A 19,564-nucleotide genomic window follows, 5' to 3' on the forward strand; every position below is an offset into this window, starting at 1 on the left:
CCCCATCCACGGCAGCGACAGACAAGGGTACAGCCAGAGGTTTGGTGGGGATGCGGTATTTCTCAACCAGGGACTGTGAAATAAGGTTCCCGGCTGCTCCAGAGTCAAGTTGGGCTAGTTCGAAATAACGGTTCTCCCCGTAGATGATCGAAACAGACAACAGCAGGGATGGAGAGGATTTATTCTTGTCTAGGTGGACCTCTCTGAGCGAACCTAGACACAGGCGTTTCCCGACCTCTCCGGGCAGGCACGGATCCGGTGCTCCTTACTGCCACAGTAGAAGCAGCTCCCCTCGGCACGGCGTGAGTCCTGACGGGTTTTGACCATCTTGGTCTGGTCGACCTGCATAGGCTCAGGAGAGTGTACCTGGGGAGAAACGGAGGGAATGACGGGTTTCTGGAAAGTAGGAGCTAAACGTGGAATCCTTCTCTCACGGGTGACCTCTTTGGCACGCTCCTGGAACCGTAGGTCAATCCGGGTGGCAAGGGTTATTAGATCATCGAGAGAGGTAGGAATGTCCCGACCAGCAAGTTCATCTTTAATACGACCGGACAGACCCTCCCAGAAGACGGATACCAGAGCGTCGTTATCCCAGGCCAGCTCCGAGGCAAGGGTGCGGAACCGTATGGCATATTGGCCCACGGTGAGACCCTCCTGACGGAGGCGTAGCAGAGAGGATGCGGATGAGGTCTTCCGTCCGGGTTCGTCGAAGACTTTCCGGAAAGCTGAGAGAAAAGCAGGCAAGTTGGACACCAGGGGGTCTCCTCTCTCCCATAGAGGATTTAGCCAGGCCAGGGCCTCCCCGGTGAGATGGGACATGATAAAGGCAATTTTGGCCCGGTCGGAATTAAAGTGATGGGACAAAAGTTCAAAGTGCAGGGTGCACTGATTTATGAAGCCCCGAGCCTGGGCGGAGTCACCTCCGAAGCGAGGAGGTGCAGACAGCCGGGGTCCGGGATAGGTTACCATGGAATTAGTGGGTAGCGGAGCTGCCGGGTTGCGAGTCATGGTACTGGCAGTGGCTGCAGGTGGTGCAGTCAGAGTGTCCAGGCGAGTATTGACATTCCGCAGGTGACCCAGGATGGACTCCTGTTGGGACCTTTGACGGGATAGTTCATGACACAGGTCCGTGAGCGAGGGAGCTTGGGTGCCACCGGGTTCCATGGCCCGAGCAAACTGTAACGGGTCCGGGAGGCGGAACCTCTGAGCTACTATACAAGGGGGCGGCCCTTGTAAGGGAGCGGGTGGCAGTCTCTGGATGAATGGACAGGGAGATACGGCAAGTGATCAGGGCAGTCTCTGGGTGAACGGACAGGGAGATACGGCAAGTGATCAGGGCAGTCTCTGGGTAAGGAGTAGGTACGACCTGTGATGGCAGAGCCTCCGGGTAGGCTAGCAGGCAGATGGTAGATGGGTGCTCCCAGGTGAGCAAGCGAGAGTCTCTGGAATAGCAGGTGGTCACGGCACGTGACGGCGGAGCCTCCGGGCTGGCAGGCAGGCAGGTAACGGAGAAGCGCTCCCAGGTGAGCGGGCAAGAGTCTCTGGAATAGCTGGTGGTCACCGCACGTGACAACGGGACCTCCGGGCTGGCAAGCAGGCAGGTAACGGAGATGCGCTCCCAGGTGAGCGGGCAAGAGTCTCTGAGATAGCTGGTGGTCACAGCACGTGACAACGGAGCCTCCGGGCTGGCAAGCAGGCAGGTAACGGAGAAGCGCTCCCAGGTGAGCGGGCAAGCTGGTCCATAGACAGACTGACCGGAGTAGTAAGGCAGACCGTCGGACCTCAGGCAAGCAGGCAGGTAGCTGATATGCGCTCCCAGGTGAGCGGGCAGGCTGGTCCTTAGACAGACTGACAGGAGTAGTAAGGCAGACCGTCGGACCTCAGACTGGCAGACAGGTAACAAGTATTCAGGCAGGAATCAGGCAGGTAACTGGCAGGAATCAGGCAGGTAACTGGCAGGTAACTGGCAACAGGACCTGAGGGCTGAAGCACAGGTGAGACACAGGTGCAAACAACATTGCTCGGGCACCTCCATTTTGGAGGAGGTGCCTTATATATGATGAAGTCCTCCGGCCATTGGCCGGGGACTCTTTAGGGCGGCGCGCGCGGCCCCTTTAAGAGGAGGGGAGCGCGCGCGCGCGCGCCCTAAGCACAGGGGCCGGGAAGGAGCGCGCGCTGAGAGCAGAGCAGGAGGAGGACGCCGGGACGGAGCGCGCGCTGACAGCAGAGCGGGGGGAGGATGCTGGGCACGGAGCAGAGCGGTGAGAGGAGCAGCGTCCCTGCCTAGCAGAGGGCAGGGACGCCGGCACTACAGGGAGGAGCTGGAGGAGACCAAGAAGAGCCTGAAAAGGCACTTTGAGGAGGAGTCCAAGCGAATCATCTTCCGTTCCAAAGTGGAGAATCTGGAGAAGGGTGAGAAATGTAACTCATTCTTTTTCAGGAAACTTCATGCCGGTCACACGCCCCTGAATGAGCTGCGAGACGAGAGCGGAAACATGCGACGTGGGAAGGAGGACGTGATGAGGGTCGTCAGCGACTTCTACAGCGAACTCTACTCCCACAAGACTACCGACCCCGACGCTGCTGATAAGTTCCTGTCAGGTATCACTAACCATCTTGATCCTGCAGGCACGGCAGCCTTGGACAAACCTCTGATGGTGGGCGAATTGCTCTCTGCCGCTAAATCCTTTAGGACCGGCAGGACCCCGGGCAGTGATGGTCTTCCAGCGGAGCTCTATGTAGCGCTGGGAGACCTCATCTGTCCGGACCTGTTGGACCTGTACGAGGAGATGGTGGTGGAGGGTAGAATGCCTCCATCTTTGAGGGAAGGAATGGTCACAATCCTGTACAAGCGGAAGGGAGAGAGGTGCGACCTGAGGAATTGGCGTCCCATCACTCTGCTCAACGTGGACTACAAGATCCTGGCCAAGACGATGGCGACACGACTTAAGACGGTCATCGGACGGATCATCCACCCGGACCAGACCTGCGGCATCCCTGGACGTCGCATCGCAGACAGCCTCGCTCTCGTGCGGGACACGGTCGAGTACATCAAGGTCCGGCGCGCACACGCGGCCCTGGTCTCCTTGGATCAGGAGAAGGCCTTCGACCGGGTTTCCCACGAGTTCATGGGCCGAGCTCTGCACCGGTTAGGTTTGGGTAACATGTTTTGTTCGTATGTCTGTCTGATGTATTTTGATATCCACAGCTCGGTGTTGGTGAACGGCTGGAAGACTGACCCCTTCCCTGTCCTCTCTGGGGTCAGACAAGGCTGCCCTCTATCACCTCTTCTTTTTGTTTGTGTTATAGAACTCTTCGCAGAGGCTATCCGGCAGAATGGAGAGATCAGAGGGATCACCGCACCGGGTCCGGGACGACACGAGGTCAAGTGCTCGCTCTACATGGACGACGTCACCGTCTTCTGCGCTGATCGTGGTTCAGTCGACGCCCTCGTCCAGACGTGTGAGAGGTTCGGCCGGGCTTCAGGGGCCAAAGTCAACTGCAGGAAGTCGGAAGCCATGCTCTTCGGGGATTGGCAGCCGGCCTCCTCCGCCCCCTTCCCCTTCAACATTCAACCGGATTTCCTCAAGGTGCTGGGAGTCTGGTTCGGGAAGGAAGGAGCGGCCCTCAAGTCCTGGCAAGAACGCTTGGCCAAGGTGAAGCAACGGATCGGACTCTGGAGCCTCAGACACCTCACTTGTGAGGGTAAGGCACTCGTCCTGCGTAATGAGGTCCTGCCCGTCTTGCAGTACACGGCGCAGGCCTGGCCCCCACACGTCACTGTGTGCAGGGCCATTACCAGGACAGTGTTTCACTTTGTCTGGGGATCCAAGATGGACAGAGTCAGGCGGGCCGTCATGTACAAGGAGCCTCGCAAGGGTGGGAAGGGCGTTCCAGATATCCCCACCCTCCTGCGATCCTCTTTTGTGTGTGATTGTGTCCGCCGGACTTTGCAAGTCAAGAATTGCTCCGCGGGCAGGTCCATGTCTCGCTTCTTCCTGCTTCCTCTTTGGAGGCGACTCAGCTGGGACAAGTGGGACAGCTCCTTCCCCTACAACTGGACGACGCCATGGTTCTACGGAGACGTCGTTCGATTTGTGGGGGAGCATCAACTGGAGGGACTCAAGCCCGACTTGTGGAAGCCCAAAACTATCCACAAGCTAATCAGAGCCAAGGATGACGTGGAGAACATCACAGGACTTCACCAGGACACGCTGGAGACTGTGTGGACAAATGTGTCGTCTGACAGGCTGACCAACGGGCACAAGGACTTGTCGTGGATGGCGATTCAGGGCGGACTGCCCGTCCGGTCATTCATGCATGCCCGGAACCTGTGCAAGACCCGGTACTGCCCAAGGTGCCCCTTCGTGGAGGAAACATCTTTGCACACTTTTTGGGACTGCGGATTTGCACAGCGCCTATTGACTGCACTTGAGGACGACCTGAGGAACTCTGTCCCCAGGGCAAGCCTATCGCACCATTCTGTGCTTTACGGACTCTTCCCTGGGGTTCATACCGTCGGAGCCATCCAGGAGGCTTGGCGCCTTATGAACTGCTTCAAGGATGCCGTTTGGGTCGCCAGGAACCGGCTCATCTTGAGGAGGGAGAGGATGTCCATCCAGGACTGCCGCAGGCTGATCCACAGCCTGCTCAGAGACTATTCCATCATGGACGGTCCGGAGGACGAGGACGAGGACTAAACCCCTCCTCCCCCTCTCCCCTTATGTGTCTTGTCTTTCAATAAAGCTTCGGGCCTGTGATTTTCCCCTCCCCATCCCCTTTTTCCCAATCCCCATCCCTTATCACGGTTCGTCGTACTGTATTGATTGACATGCTTTTTCTTTCAGATTAAGTGTTTTGTGTAGCATAGGGGTGTGATGTGTCTAGTTAGTGCGTCGTATCCTCATGCTATGTAAATATGATGTAGAATTCTGTGTGTACTGGGCTGCGGCACTGTACACTGTCTGTTAACTTATTTTTTGTGCTAATAAAAGATATATTCAATCAAAAAATCTGTTCTTATCAGTTTAATATCTGATACGTCCCCTATCTGGGGACCATATATTAAATGGATTTTTAGAACAGGGAGATGGAAAAAGAGCTTGCTCTGTCCACTCCACGCATTGACCTGGTATTGCAGTATCTCCAGGACCGGTGCACCCCTTCTTTAATGCAGTTTCTAAAATCAGAAAGAATTGAATTCAATGTTTTTTGTTCATTTTGCTTGTTTGTCGGATTTTGGGATGGACTCTTTGGCTTTGCTTTTCTTCTCCTCATTGGATTTTTCATGTTCAAAGTTGCAGAAGCCAGATTACAAGCTCATTTTGGTTCAACTTCAGCAACTGTGCATTGCATTGCCATGTAATGTGATGCAATGCTATCTTTCTAGCTCTCCCTTTTTACTTCCTTTTGGATAAACAGACATATTAGGCAAGCATTTTGGAGCTTTCACCTAAATAACTACAGGTGGTGAGATAAGCTGCACAATATAATTGACCTTTCAGTATATTGTTGTACACACACCATCTATTTAGCAAATGCCCTTGTTATCAACAGCAGCCTTTTAAACTCACCTGAGCTAACAGGTATGTGCGCTGGTTACTCTGCTGCGCTTAAAATTTCTTTTTTGGTTTGCTACAATGCCTTTTCTGAAACGTTGTCTCCTTCTGCTGGAACACTGACTTCTTTCATTTAATGCCTGCAGACTATAAAAGAGAACCTAACCCAAAAAGTTTGGTTGATTAGTCTGTGGCATTCTGTTAAACTGTTGCTTATGGCAGTCTCTGTCAGCTTCTCAGCGACATTCAGCCAGCCAGGTATCCTGCCTGCAGTAGATGGAATGTGGCAATGGAACGCTGGCTGCGCGTGTCATAATAGGCTCTGAGCCTTTATATACCTGTGCACAGCAGCAGCCACCTTCAGTCTGCTGCTGGACAGCCAGCAGCAGCAGCAGCAGGAGAGGTATGTAATCAGGAGCCCTCCTGCTAAGGGTAGACAGCTGCTCGTTCCACCCCACCCCCCGCCTTAATTGGTTCTCCTCCCTTCCAACGGTGTTGAGGCGGGTGGGAACAGCAGGGGGTGAAGGTGCTGTGTTTAAAGAGGTGGAGTTATGCAGATCTAAAACGCGTGGATTGCAGCAGCAGCAAGCCGAAAAGTGCAGGCATGTAAGGGATCTAGAGGTTGACAACATGTCTTCTTAACGGGAGTCCAGGAGCTCATCTCCACAAATGGACTTTTCAGGATCCTTGGGTGGCTCCGTAGTTTGAAACCAATTCTGGTTATCGCTTCTCGGCCTTTTGGCTAAGATCAAGTGTAGTATCTGTTCTTATCAGTTTAATATCTGATACGTCCCCTATCTGGGGACCATATATTAAATGGATTTTTAGAACAGGGAGATGGAAAAAGAGCTTGCTCTGTCCACTCCACGCATTGACCTGGTATTGCAGTATCTCCAGGACCGGTGCACCCCTTCTTTAATGCAGTTTCTAAAATCAGAAAGAATTGAATTCAATGTTTTTTGTTCATTTTGCTTGTTTGTCGGATTTTGGGATGGACTCTTTGGCTTTGCTTTTCTTCTCCTCATTGGATTTTTCATGTTCAAAGTTGCAGAAGCCAGATTACAAGCTCATTTTGGTTCAACTTCAGCAACTGTGCATTGCATTGCCATGTAATGTGATGCAATGCTATTTTTCTAGCTCTCCCTTTTTACTTCCTTTTGGATAAACAGACATATTAGGCAAGCATTTTGGAGCTTTCACCTAAATAACTACAGGTGGTGAGATAAGCTGCACAATATAATTGACCTTTCAGTATATTGTTGCACACACACCATCTATTTAGCAAATGCCCTTGTTATCAACAGCAGCCTTTTAAACTCACCTGAGCTAACAGGTATGTGCGCTGGTTACTCTGCTGCGCTTAAAATTTCTTTTTTGGTTTGCTACAATGCCTTTTCTGAAACGTTGTCTCCTTCTGCTGGAACACTGACTTCTTTCATTTAATGCCTGCAGACTATAAAAGAGAACCCAACCCAAAAAGTTTGGTTGATTAGTCTGTGGCATTCTGTTAAACTGTTGCTTATGGCGGTCTCTGTGAGCTTCTCAGCGACATTCAGCCAGCCAGGTATCCTGCCTGCAGTAGATGGAATGTGGCAATGGAACGCTGGCTGCGCGTGTCATAATAGGCTCTGAGCCTTTATATACCTGTGCACAGCAGCAGCCACCTTCAGTCTGCTGCTGGACAGCCAGCAGCAGCAGCAGCAGGAGAGGTATGTAATCAGGAGCCCTACTGCTAAGGGTAGACAGCTGCTCGTTCCACCCCACCCCCCGCCTTAATTGGTTCTCCTCCCTTCCAACGGTGTTGAGGCGGGTGGGAACAGCAGGGGGTGAAGGTGCTGTGTTTAAAGAGGTGGAGTTATGCAGATCTAAAACGCGTGGATTGCTGCAGCAGCAAGCCGAAAAGTGCAGGCATGTAAGGGATCTAGAGGTTGACAACATGTCTTCTTAACGGGAGTCCAGGAGCTCATCTCCACAAATGGACTTTTCAGGATCCTTGGGTGGCTCCGTAGTTTGAAACCAATTCTGGTTATCGCTTCTCGGCCTTTTGGCTAAGATCAAGTGTAGTATCTGTTCTTATCAGTTTAATATCTGATACGTCCCCTATCTGGGGACCATATATTAAATGGATTTTTAGAACAGGGAGATGGAAAAAGAGCTTGCTCTGTCCACTCCACGCATTGACCTGGTATTGCAGTATCTCCAGGACCGGTGCACCCCTTCTTTAATGCAGTTTCTAAAATCAGAAAGAATTGAATTCAATGTTTTTTGTTCATTTTGCTTGTTTGTCGGATTTTGGGATGGACTCTTTGGCTTTGCTTTTCTTCTCCTCATTGGATTTTTCATGTTCAAAGTTGCAGAAGCCAGATTACAAGCTCATTTTGGTTCAACTTCAGCAACTGTGCATTGCATTGCCATGTAATGTGATGCAATGCTATCTTTCTAGCTCTCCCTTTTTACTTCCTTTTGGATAAACAGACATATTAGGCAAGCATTTTGGAGCTTTCACCTAAATAACTACAGGTGGTGAGATAAGCTGCACAATATAATTGACCTTTCAGTATATTGTTGCACACACACCATCTATTTAGCAAATGCCCTTGTTATCAACAGCAGCCTTTTAAACTCACCTGAGCTAACAGGTATGTGCGCTGGTTACTCTGCTGCGCTTAAAATTTCTTTTTTGGTTTGCTACAATGCCTTTTCTGAAACGTTGTCTCCTTCTGCTGGAACACTGACTTCTTTCATTTAATGCCTGCAGACTATAAAAGAGAACCCAACCCAAAAAGTTTGGTTGATTAGTCTGTGGCATTCTGTTAAACTGTTGCTTATGGCGGTCTCTGTGAGCTTCTCAGCGACATTCAGCCAGCCAGGTATCCTGCCTGCAGTAGATGGAATGTGGCAATGGAACGCTGGCTGCGCGTGTCATAATAGGCTCTGAGCCTTTATATACCTGTGCACAGCAGCAGCCACCTTCAGTCTGCTGCTGGACAGCCAGCAGCAGCAGCAGCAGGAGAGGTATGTAATCAGGAGCCCTCCTGCTAAGGGTAGACAGCTGCTCGTTCCACCCCACCCCCCGCCTTAATTGGTTCTCCTCCCTTCCAACGGTGTTGAGGCGGGTGGGAACAGCAGGGGGTGAAGGTGCTGTGTTTAAAGAGGTGGAGTTATGCAGATCTAAAACGCGTGGATTGCAGCAGCAGCAAGCCGAAAAGTGCAGGCATGTAAGGGATCTAGAGGTTGACAACATGTCTTCTTAACGGGAGTCCAGGAGCTCATCTCCACAAATGGACTTTTCAGGATCCTTGGGTGGCTCCGTAGTTTGAAACCAATTCTGGTTATCGCTTCTCGGCCTTTTGGCTAAGATCAAGTGTAGTATCTGTTCTCATCAGTTGAATATCTGATACATCCCCTATCTGGGGACCATATATTAAATGGATTTTTAGAACAGGGAGATGGAAAAAGAGCTTGCTCTGTCCACTCCACGCATTGACCTGGTATTGCAGTATCTCCAGGACCGGTGCACCCCTTCTTTAATGCAGTTTCTAAAATCAGAAAGTATTGAATTCAATGTTTTTTGTTCATTTTGCTTGTTTGTCGGATTTTGGGATGGACTCTTTGGCTTTGCTTTTCTTCTCCTCATTGGATTTTTCATGTTCAAAGTTGCAGAAGCCAGATTACAAGCTCATTTTGGTTCAACTTCAGCAACTGTGCATTGCATTGCCATGTAATGTGATGCAATGCTATCTTTCTAGCTCTCCCTTTTTACTTCCTTTTGGATAAACAGACATATTAGGCAAGCATTTTGGAGCTTTCACCTAAATAACTACAGGTGGTGAGATAAGCTGCACAATATAATTGACCTTTCAGTATATTGTTGCACACACACCATCTATTTAGCAAATGCCCTTGTTATCAACAGCAGCCTTTTAAACTCACCTGAGCTAACAGGTATGTGCGCTGGTTACTCTGCTGCGCTTAAAATTTATTTTTTGGTTTGCTACAATGCCTTTTCTGAAACGTTGTCTCCTTCTGCTGGAACACTGACTTCTTTCATTTAATGCCTGCAGACTATAAAAGAGAACCCAACCCAAAAAGTTTGGTTGATTAGTCTGTGGCATTCTGTTAAACTGTTGCTTATGGCGGTCTCTGTGAGCTTCTCAGCGACATTCAGCCAGCCAGGTATCCTGCCTGCAGTAGATGGAATGTGGCAATGGAACGCTGGCTGCGCGTGTCATAATAGGCTCTGAGCCTTTATATACCTGTGCACAGCAGCAGCCACCTTCAGTCTGCTGCTGGACAGCCAGCAGCAGCAGCAGGAGAGGTATGTAATCAGGAGCCCTCCTGCTAAGGGTAGACAGCTGCTCGTTCCACCCCACCCCCCGCCTTAATTGGTTCTCCTCCCTTCCAACGGTGTTGAGGCGGGTGGGAACAGCAGGGGGTGAAGGTGCTGTGTTTAAAGAGGTGGAGTTATGCAGATCTAAAACGCGTGGATTGCAGCAGCAGCAAGCCGAAAAGTGCAGGCATGTAAGGGATCTAGAGGTTGACAACATGTCTTCTTAACGGGAGTCCAGGAGCTCATCTCCACAAATGGACTTTTCAGGATCCTTGGGTGGCTCCGTAGTTTGAAACCAATTCTGGTTATCGCTTCTCGGCCTTTTGGCTAAGATCAAGTGTAGTATCTGTTCTTATCAGTTTAATATCTGATACATCCCCTATCTGGGGACCATATATTAAATGGATTTTTAGAACAGGGAGATGGAAAAAGAGCTTGCTCTGTCCACTCCACGCATTGACCTGGTATTGCAGTATCTCCAGGACCGGTGCACCCCTTCTTTAATGCAGTTTCTAAAATCAGAAAGAATTGAATTCAATGTTTTTTGTTCATTTTGCTTGTTTGTCGGATTTTGGGATGGACTCTTTGGCTTTGCTTTTCTTCTCATTGGATTTTTCATGTTCAAAGTTGCAGAAGCCAGATTACAAGCTCATTTTGGTTCAACTTCAGCAACTGTGCATTGCATTGCCATGTAATGTGATGCAATGCTATCTTTCTAGCTCTCCCTTTTTACTTCCTTTTGGATAAACAGACATATTAGGCAAGCATTTTGGAGCTTTCACCTAAATAACTACAGGTGGTGAGATAAGCTGCACAATATAATTGACCTTTCAGTATATTGTTGCACACACACCATCTATTTAGCAAATGCCCTTGTTATCAACAGCAGCCTTTTAAACTCACCTGAGCTAACAGGTATGTGCGCTGGTTACTCTGCTGCGCTTAAAATTTATTTTTTTATTTGCTACAATGCCTTTTCTGAAACGTTGTCTCCTTCTGCTGGAACACTGACTTCTTTCATTTAATGCCTGCAGACTATAAAAGAGAACCCAACCCAAAAAGTTTGGTTGATTAGTCTGTGGCATTCTGTTAAACTGTTGCTTATGGCGGTCTCTGTGAGCTTCTCAGCGACATTCAGCCAGCCAGGTATCCTGCCTGCAGTAGATGGAATGTGGCAATGGAACGCTGGCTGCGCGTGTCATAATAGGCTCTGAGCCTTTATATACCTGTGCACAGCAGCAGCCACCTTCAGTCTGCTGCTGGACAGCCAGCAGCAGCAGCAGCAGGAGAGGTATGTAATCAGGAGCCCTCCTGTTAAGGGTAGACAGCTGCTCGTTCCACCCCACCCCCCGCCTTAATTGGTTCTCCTCCCTTCCAACGGTGTTGAGGCGGGTGGGAACAGCAGGGCGTGAAGGTGCTGTGTTTAAAGAGGTGGAGTTATGCAGATCTAAAACGCGTGGATTGCAGCAGCAGCAAGCTGAAAAGTGCAGGCATGTAAGGGATCTAGAGGTTGACAACATGTCTTCTTAACGGGAGTCCAGGAGCTCATCTCCACAAATGGACTTTTCAGGATCCTTGGGTGGCTCCGTAGTTTGAAACCAATTCTGGTTATCGCTTCTCGGCCTTTTGGCTAAGATCAAGTGTAGTATCTGTTCTTATCAGTTTAATATCTGATACGTCCCCTATCTGGGGACCATATATTAAATGGATTTTTAGAACAGGGAGATGGAAAAAGAGCTTGCTCTGTCCACTCCACGCATTGACCTGGTATTGCAGTATCTCCAGGACCGGTGCACCCCTTCTTTAATGCAGTTTCTAAAATCAGAAAGAATTGAATTCAATGTTTTTTGTTCATTTTGCTTGTTTGTCGGATTTTGGGATGGACTCTTCGGCTTTGCTTTTCTTCTCCTCATTGGATTTTTCATGTTCAAAGTTGCAGAAGCCAGATTACAAGCTCATTTTGGTTCAACTTCAGCAACTGTGCATTGCATTGCCATGTAATGTGATGCAATGCTATCTTTCTAGCTCTCCCTTTTTACTTCCTTTTGGATAAACAGACATATTAGGCAAGCATTTTGGAGCTTTCACCTAAATAACTACAGGTGGTGAGATAAGCTGCACAATATAATTGACCTTTCAGTATATTGTTGCACACACACCATCTATTTAGCAAATGCCCTTGTTATCAACAGCAGCCTTTTAAACTCACCTGAGCTAACAGGTATGTGCGCTGGTTACTCTGCTGCGCTTAAAATTTCTTTTTTGGTTTGCTACAATGCCTTTTCTGAAACGTTGTCTCCTTCTGCTGGAACACTGACTTCTTTCATTTAATGCCTGCAGACTATAAAAGAGAACCCAACCCAAAAAGTTTGGTTGATTAGTCTGTGGCATTCTGTTAAACTGTTGCTTATGGCGGTCTCTGTGAGCTTCTCAGCGACATTCAGCCAGCCAGGTATCCTGCCTGCAGTAGATGGAATGTGGCAATGGAACGCTGGCTGCGCGTGTCATAATAGGCTCTGAGCCTTTATATACCTGTGCACAGCAGCAGCCACCTTCAGTCTGCTGCTGGACAGCCAGCAGCAGCAGCAGCAGGAGAGGTATGTAATCAGGAGCCCTCCTGCTAAGGGTAGACAGCTGCTCGTTCCACCCCACCCCCCGCCTTAATTGGTTCTCCTCCCTTCCAACGGTGTTGAGGCGGGTGGGAACAGCAGGGGGTGAAGGTGCTGTGTTTAAAGAGGTGGAGTTATGCAGATCTAAAACGCGTGGATTGCAGCAGCAGCAAGCCGAAAAGTGCAGGCATGTAAGGGATCTAGAGGTTGACAACATGTCTTCTTAACGGGAGTCCAGGAGCTCATCTCCACAAATGGACTTTTCAGGATCCTTGGGTGGCTCCGTAGTTTGAAACCAATTCTGGTTATCGCTTCTCGGCCTTTTGGCTAAGATCAAGTGTAGTATCTGTTCTTATCAGTTTAATATCTGATACGTCCCCTATCTGGGGACCATATATTAAATGGATTTTTAGAACAGGGAGATGGAAAAAGAGCTTGCTCTGTCCACTCCACGCATTGACCTGGTATTGCAGTATCTCCAGGACCGGTGCACCCCTTCTTTAATGCAGTTTCTAAAATCAGAAAGAATTGAATTCAATGTTTTTTGTTCATTTTGCTTGTTTGTCGGATTTTGGGATGGACTCTTTGGCTTTGCTTTTCTTCTCCTCATTGGATTTTTCATGTTCAAAGTTGCAGAAGCCAGATTACAAGCTCATTTTGGTTCAACTTCAGCAACTGTGCATTGCATTGCCATGTAATGTGATGCAATGCTATCTTTCTAGCTCTCCCTTTTTACTTCCTTTTGGATAAACAGACATATTAGGCAAGCATTTTGGAGCTTTTACCTAAATAACTACAGGTGGTGAGATAAGCTGCACAATATAATTGACCTTTCAGTATATTGTTGCACACACACCATCTATTTAGCAAATGCCCTTGTTATCAACAGCAGCCTTTTAAACTCACCTGAGCTAACAGGTATGTGCGCTGGTTACTCTGCTGCGCTTAAAATTTCTTTTTTGGTTTGCTACAATGCCTTTTCTGAAACGTTGTCTCCTTCTGCTGGAACACTGACTTCTTTCATTTAATGCCTGCAGACTATAAAAGAGAACCCAACCCAAAAAGTTTGGTTGATTAGTCTGTGGCATTCTGTTAAACTGTTGCTTATGGCGGTCTCTGTGAGCTTCTCAGCGACATTCAGCCAGCCAGGTATCCTGCCTGCAGTAGATGGAATGTGGCAATGGAACGCTGGCTGCGCGTGTCATAATAGGCTCTGAGCCTTTATATACCTGTGCACAGCAGCAGCCACCTTCAGTCTGCTGCTGGACAGCCAGCAGCAGCAGCAGGAGAGGTATGTAATCAGGAGCCCTCCTGCTAAGGGTAGACAGCTGCTCGTTCCACCCCACCCCCCGCCTTAATTGGTTCTCCTCCCTTCCAACGGTGTTGAGGCGGGTGGGAACAGCAGGGGGTGAAGGTGCTGTGTTTAAAGAGGTGGAGTTATGCAGATCTAAAACGCGTGGATTGCAGCAGCAGCAAGCCGAAAAGTGCAGGCATGTAAGGGATCTAGAGGTTGACAACATGTCTTCTTAACGGGAGTCCAGGAGCTCATCTCCACAAATGGACTTTTCAGGATCCTTGGGTGGCTCCGTAGTTTGAAACCAATTCTGGTTATCGCTTCTCGGCCTTTTGGCTAAGATCAAGTGTAGTATCTGTTCTTATCAGTTTAATATCTGATACGTCCCCTATCTGGGGACCATATATTAAATGGATTTTTAGAACAGGGAGATGGAAAAAGAGCTTGCTCTGTCCACTCCACGCATTGACCTGGTATTGCAGTATCTCCAGGACCGGTGCACCCCTTCTTTAATGCAGTTTCTAAAATCAGAAAGAATTGAATTCAATGTTTTTTGTTCATTTTGCTTGTTTGTCGGATTTTGGGATGGACTCTTTGGCTTTGCTTTTCTTCTCCTCATTGGATTTTTCATGTTCAAAGTTGCAGAAGCCAGATTACAAGCTCATTTTGGTTCAACTTCAGCAACTGTGTATTGCATTGCCATGTAATGTGATGCAATGCTATCTTTCTAGCTCTCCCTTTTTACTTCCTTTTGGATAAACAGACATATTAGGCAAGCATTTTGGAGCTTTCACCTAAATAACTACAGGTGGTGAGATAAGCTGCACAATATAATTGACCTTTCAGTATATTGTTGCACACACACCATCTATTTAGCAAATGCCCTTGTTATCAACAGCAGCCTTTTAAACTCACCTGAGCTAACAGGTATGTGCGCTGGTTACTCTGCTGCGCTTAAAATTTCTTTTTTGGTTTGCTACAATGCCTTTTCTGAAACGTTGTCTCCTTCTGCTGGAACACTGACTTCTTTCATTTAATGCCTGCAGACTATAAAAGAGAACCCAACCCAAAAAGTTTGGTTGATTAGTCTGTGGCATTCTGTTAAACTGTTGCTTATGGCGGTCTCTGTGAGCTTCTCAGCGACATTCAGCCAGCCAGGTATCCTGCCTGCAGTAGATGGAATGTGGCAATGGAACGCTGGCTGCGCGTGTCATAATAGGCTCTGAGCCTTTATATACCTGTGCACAGCAGCAGCCACCTTCAGTCTGCTGCTGGACAGCCAGCAGCAGCAGCAGCAGGAGAGGTATGTAATCAGGAGCCCTCCTGCTAAGGGTAGACAGCTGCTCGTTCCACCCCACCCCCCGCCTTAATTGGTTCTCCTCCCTTCCAACGGTGTTGAGGCGGGTGGGAACAGCAGGGGGTGAAGGTGCTGTGTTTAAAGAGGTGGAGTTATGCAGATCTAAAACGCGTGGATTGCAGCAGCAGCAAGCCGAAAAGTGCAGGCATGTAAGGGATCTAGAGGTTGACAACATGTCTTCTTAACGGGAGTCCAGGAGCTCATCTCCACAAATGGACTTTTCAGGATCCTTGGGTGGCTCCGTAGTTTGAAACCAATTCTGGTTATCGCTTCTCGGCCTTTTGGCTAAGATCAAGTGTAGTATCTGTTCTTATCAGTTTAATATCTGATACGTCCCCTATCTGGGGACCATATATTAAATGGATTTTTAGAACAGGGAGATGGAAAAAGAGCTTGCTCTGTCCACTCCACGCATTGACCTGGTATTGCAGTATCTCCAGGACCGGTGCACCCCTTCTTTAATGCAGTTTCTAAAATCAGAAAGAATTGAATTCAATGTTTTCTGTTCATTTTGCTTGTTTGTCGGATTTTGGGATGGACTCTTTGGCTTTGCTTTTCTTCTCCTCATTGGATTTTTCATGTTCAAAGTTGCAGAAGCCAGATTACAAGCTCATTTTGGTTCAACTTCAGCAACTGTGCATTGCATTGCCATGTAATGTGATGCAATGCTATCTTTCTAGCTCTCCCTTTTTACTTCCTTTTGGATAAACAGACATATTAGGCAAGCATTTTGGAGCTTTCACCTAAATAACTACAGGTGGTGAGATAAGCTGCACAATATAATTGACCTTTCAGTATATTGTTGCACACACACCATCTATTTAGCAAATGCCCTTGTTATCAACAGCAGCCTTTTAAACTCACCTGAGCTAACAGGTATGTGCGCTGGTTACTCTGCTGCGCTTAAAATTTCTTTTTTGGTTTGCTACAATGCCTTTTCTGAAACGTTGTCTCCTTCTGCTGGAACACTGACTTCTTTCATTTAATGCCTGCAGACTATAAAAGAGAACCCAACCCAAAAAGTTTGGTTGATTAGTCTGTGGCATTCTGTTAAACTGTTGCTTATGGCGGTCTCTGTGAGCATCTCAGCGACATTCAGCCAGCCAGGTATCCTGCCTGCAGTAGATGGAATGTGGCAATGGAACGCTGGCTGCGCGTGTCATAATAGGCTCTGAGCCTTTATATACCTGTGCACAGCAGCAGCCACCTTCAGTCTGCTGCTGGACAGCCAGCAGCAGCAGCAGCAGCAGCAGGAGAGGTATGTAATCAGGAGCCCTCCTGCTAAGGGTAGACAGCTGCTCGTTCCACCCCACCCCCCGCCTTAATTGGTTCTCCTCCCTTCCAACGGTGTTGAGGCGGGTGGGAACAGCAGGGGGTGAAGGTGCTGTGTTTAAAGAGGTGGAGTTATGCAGATCTAAAACGCGTGGATTGCAGCAGCAGCAAGCCGAAAAGTGCAGGCATGTAAGGGATCTAGAGGTTGACAACATGTCTTCTTAACGGGAGTCCAGGAGCTCATCTCCACAAATGGACTTTTCAGGATCCTTGGGTGGCTCCGTAGTTTGAAACCAATTCTGGTTATCGCTTCTCGGCCTTTTGGCTAAGATCAAGTGTAGTATCTTTCGAAAAGGCGGTTTTGGATGTTGGCCGCCCTAGTAGATTGATACATTATGCACACTGGGGTTTAGGCGCTTGTTAGTACGCCAGGTGGCTAATATAGTCATCTGGTGGAAAGCATGGCCCCCCAGGATCGACGCCATTGGGCCGGGGAAGATCGAAAGCCCGAAGTGTGAAGTGCCCCAGGAGTGGTGACCCTGGGGTGCCTTAACTCACTGGGATTGGGAACCCCACTTGAGTTTATGGCACATTTGCACAAGCACTTCAAATTTTCTTTCTTCGCACACACCCTTATTCCGGGCCTTCTGGCCTTAGGATGGGGAATTTTTCAATTCCCGGTCGAAGGTCCGGGCAGTATTATACTGTGAAACCTTCACTATTTATTTAATTTCTTTGTCACTGTGTGTCCACTTATTCACGTGTGTCACGTCCTACTAGGATTTTGTCGGGATGCGGTTCCCTTACGGGTTCCTCTCTTGGCAGGTCTAGGGGGGGAGTGTGTGGCCATCAGGTTCCGCTCCCCCCTGAACCCCCCTGGCTCTCCTCTTTCGGGAGGAGAGCGTTGTTGGCTCCCCTCTTTCGGGAGGGGAGCACAGTCTTTGGCTCCCAGTGCCTTGCTCGGGTGAGAACTCGGGCAGGTGCTGGTGGTAAGATTGGGTCGCCTCTGGCTTCGGCTGGAGGTGGCTTTTTGTCCCTGTTACTCGCTGTGGCCTTTTGGCTCGGAGGGACGGGGAATGGTTTGGGGGACCCTTCTCCTTTTGGAGAGGGTTTCATGAAGACCAGCATCCTAGTGCACTTTTTTTGTGGCACTTGTCACTTTTTTAAGCGCACTCGGGTTTTGTACACGAATTCGGGCTTTCGCCAAAAGAATTTAAAAAAAAAAAAAAAAAATCTGTTCTTATCAGTTTAATATCTGATACGTCCCCTATCTGGGGACCATATATTAAATGGATTTTTAGAACAGGGAGATGGAAAAAGAGCTTGCTCTGTCCACTCCACGCATTGACCTGGTATTGCAGTATCTCCAGGACCGGTGCACCCCTTCTTTAATGCAGTTTCTAAAATCAGAAAGAATTGAATTCAATGTTTTTTGTTCATTTTGCTTGTTTGTCGGATTTTGGGATGGACTCTTTGGCTTTGCTTTTCTTCTCCTCATTGGATTTTTCATGTTCAAAGTTGCAGAAGCCAGATTACAAGCTCATTTTGGTTCAACTTCAGCAACTGTGCATTGCATTGCCATGTAATGTGATGCAATGCTATCTTTCTAGCTCTCCCTTTTTACTTCCTTTTGGATAAACAGACATATTAGGCAAGCATTTTGGAGCTTTCACCTAAATAACTACAGGTGGTGAGATAAGCTGCACAATATAATTGACCTTTCAGTATATTGTTGCACACACACCATCTATTTAGCAAATGCCCTTGTTATCAACAGCAGCCTTTTAAACTCACCTGAGCTAACAGGTATGTGCGCTGGTTACTCTGCTGCGCTTAAAATTTCTTTTTTGGTTTGCTACAATGCCTTTTCTGAAACGTTGTCTCCTTCTGCTGGAACACTGACTTCTTTCATTTAATGCCTGCAGACTATAAAAGAGAACCCAACCCAAAAAGTTTGGTTGATTAGTCTGTGGCATTCTGTTAAACTGTTGCTTATGGCGGTCTCTGTGAGCTTCTCAGCGACATTCAGCCAGCCAGGTATCCTGCCTGCAGTAGATGGAATGTGGCAATGGAACGCTGGCTGCGCGTGTCATAATAGGCTCTGAGCCTTTATATACCTGTGCACAGCAGCAGCCACCTTCAGTCTGCTGCTGGACAGCCAGCAGCAGCAGCAGCAGGAGAGGTATGTAATCAGGAGCCCTCCTGCTAAGGGTAGACAGCTGCTCGTTCCACCCCACCCCCCGCCTTAATTGGTTCTCCTCCCTTCCAACGGTGTTGAGGCGGGTGGTAACAGCAGGGGGTGAAGGTGCTGTGATTAAAGAGGTGGAGTTATGCAGATCTAAAACGCGTGGATTGCAGCAGCAGCAAGCCGAAAAGTGCAGGCATGTAAGGGATCTAGAGGTTGACAACATGTCTTCTTAACGGGAGTCCAGGAGCTCATCTCCACAAATGGACTTTTCAGGATCCTTGGGTGGCTCCGTAGTTTGAAACCAATTCTGGTTATCGCTTCTCGGCCTTTTGGCTAAGATCAAGTGCAGTGATCTACCGGTTGCTGCCTTGGTCTTGGCTGAGAGGTGCCTTGGGTACCCGGCTCCTTGGCCTCGGGGGATCGCTGCATGTAGCAGTGCGGCTTCACCCCCTTGCTGCTTTTGGGGAGCCGGATTAGTCCCGGGGCAACGAGGGGCGATCAGCCTGCCTGCTTTTTTTAAGTAGGCGAGGAGGATTTTTGCCACCTTTGGTGTGAAGATATGGACGGGAGAAGCCCAAATATGCTGACCTGTGAAGAGGTCCCAGTTTTTGCAAGATTGAAGAATGCAGTGCGGTTTATTTTTTTGGATCCAGAGAAGAAGAAGTCTGGCTTGTTTTTTTTGGTAGAGAAGATTTTGTTTGAACTATTGGAAGTTCAAATGGAACAAGTTTTGTCTATGTTGGAGTTCCCGAAGAGAGGGATATATGATGTTATTTTTTGTTCAGAAGATATCTTTTCTGACTTTTGGAAGAGAATGGATCTAGTGAAGGAAGATTCGATACTTGAAGGTGTTTTTTTTGTGTCGCATTTTCCTAGGAAGGAAAGGCTAATAGTAATAAGGATGTATAGTCCTTTCATATTGGAAGAAGAGATCATGACCTTTTTATCCCGGTACT

At 48.3% G+C, this 19,564-nt stretch overlaps 9 non-coding genes and 2 pseudogenes across 9 annotated transcripts; all 11 read left to right on the plus strand.

The window, feature by feature from the left end:
- Positions 1-4,972: 4,972 nt before the first annotated feature.
- On the plus strand, positions 4,973-5,165 carry LOC141231388 (U2 spliceosomal RNA). The gene has a single exon (XR_012297799.1). It is a non-coding gene; the product is annotated as a U2 spliceosomal RNA (small nuclear RNA).
- Positions 5,166-6,280: 1,115 nt separating this feature from the next.
- On the plus strand, positions 6,281-6,471 carry LOC141231008 (U2 spliceosomal RNA). Its single transcript, XR_012297425.1, has one exon. It is a non-coding gene; the product is annotated as a U2 spliceosomal RNA (small nuclear RNA).
- Positions 6,472-7,586: 1,115 nt separating this feature from the next.
- LOC141231009 (U2 spliceosomal RNA) lies at positions 7,587-7,777 on the plus strand. Its single transcript, XR_012297426.1, has one exon. It is a non-coding gene; the product is annotated as a U2 spliceosomal RNA (small nuclear RNA).
- Positions 7,778-8,892: 1,115 nt separating this feature from the next.
- LOC141231376 (U2 spliceosomal RNA) lies at positions 8,893-9,083 on the plus strand. Its single transcript, XR_012297787.1, has one exon. It is a non-coding gene; the product is annotated as a U2 spliceosomal RNA (small nuclear RNA).
- Positions 9,084-10,195: 1,112 nt separating this feature from the next.
- Positions 10,196-10,386, plus strand: LOC141231312 (U2 spliceosomal RNA). The gene has a single exon (XR_012297724.1). It is a non-coding gene; the product is annotated as a U2 spliceosomal RNA (small nuclear RNA).
- Positions 10,387-11,498: 1,112 nt separating this feature from the next.
- LOC141231010 (U2 spliceosomal RNA) lies at positions 11,499-11,689 on the plus strand. Its single transcript, XR_012297427.1, has one exon. It is a non-coding gene; the product is annotated as a U2 spliceosomal RNA (small nuclear RNA).
- A 1,115-nt stretch (positions 11,690-12,804) lies between these two features.
- Positions 12,805-12,995, plus strand: LOC141231011 (U2 spliceosomal RNA). Its single transcript, XR_012297428.1, has one exon. It is a non-coding gene; the product is annotated as a U2 spliceosomal RNA (small nuclear RNA).
- A 1,112-nt stretch (positions 12,996-14,107) lies between these two features.
- Positions 14,108-14,298, plus strand: LOC141231012 (U2 spliceosomal RNA). The gene has a single exon (XR_012297429.1). It is a non-coding gene; the product is annotated as a U2 spliceosomal RNA (small nuclear RNA).
- A 1,115-nt stretch (positions 14,299-15,413) lies between these two features.
- Positions 15,414-15,604, plus strand: LOC141231013 (U2 spliceosomal RNA). Its single transcript, XR_012297430.1, has one exon. It is a non-coding gene; the product is annotated as a U2 spliceosomal RNA (small nuclear RNA).
- Positions 15,605-16,725: 1,121 nt separating this feature from the next.
- Positions 16,726-16,817, plus strand: LOC141230960 (U2 spliceosomal RNA; annotated as a pseudogene).
- Positions 16,818-17,626: 809 nt separating this feature from the next.
- On the plus strand, positions 17,627-17,806 carry LOC141231437 (U2 spliceosomal RNA; annotated as a pseudogene).
- The last annotated feature ends 1,758 nt before the right edge of the window (positions 17,807-19,564 follow it).

This window comes from Phyllobates terribilis, unplaced genomic scaffold (assembly GCF_046119375.1).
Source record: "Phyllobates terribilis strain yellow unplaced genomic scaffold, ASM4611937v1 Scaffold_505__1_contigs__length_1300667, whole genome shotgun sequence".
Lineage (NCBI taxonomy): Eukaryota > Metazoa > Chordata > Amphibia > Anura > Dendrobatidae > Phyllobates > Phyllobates terribilis.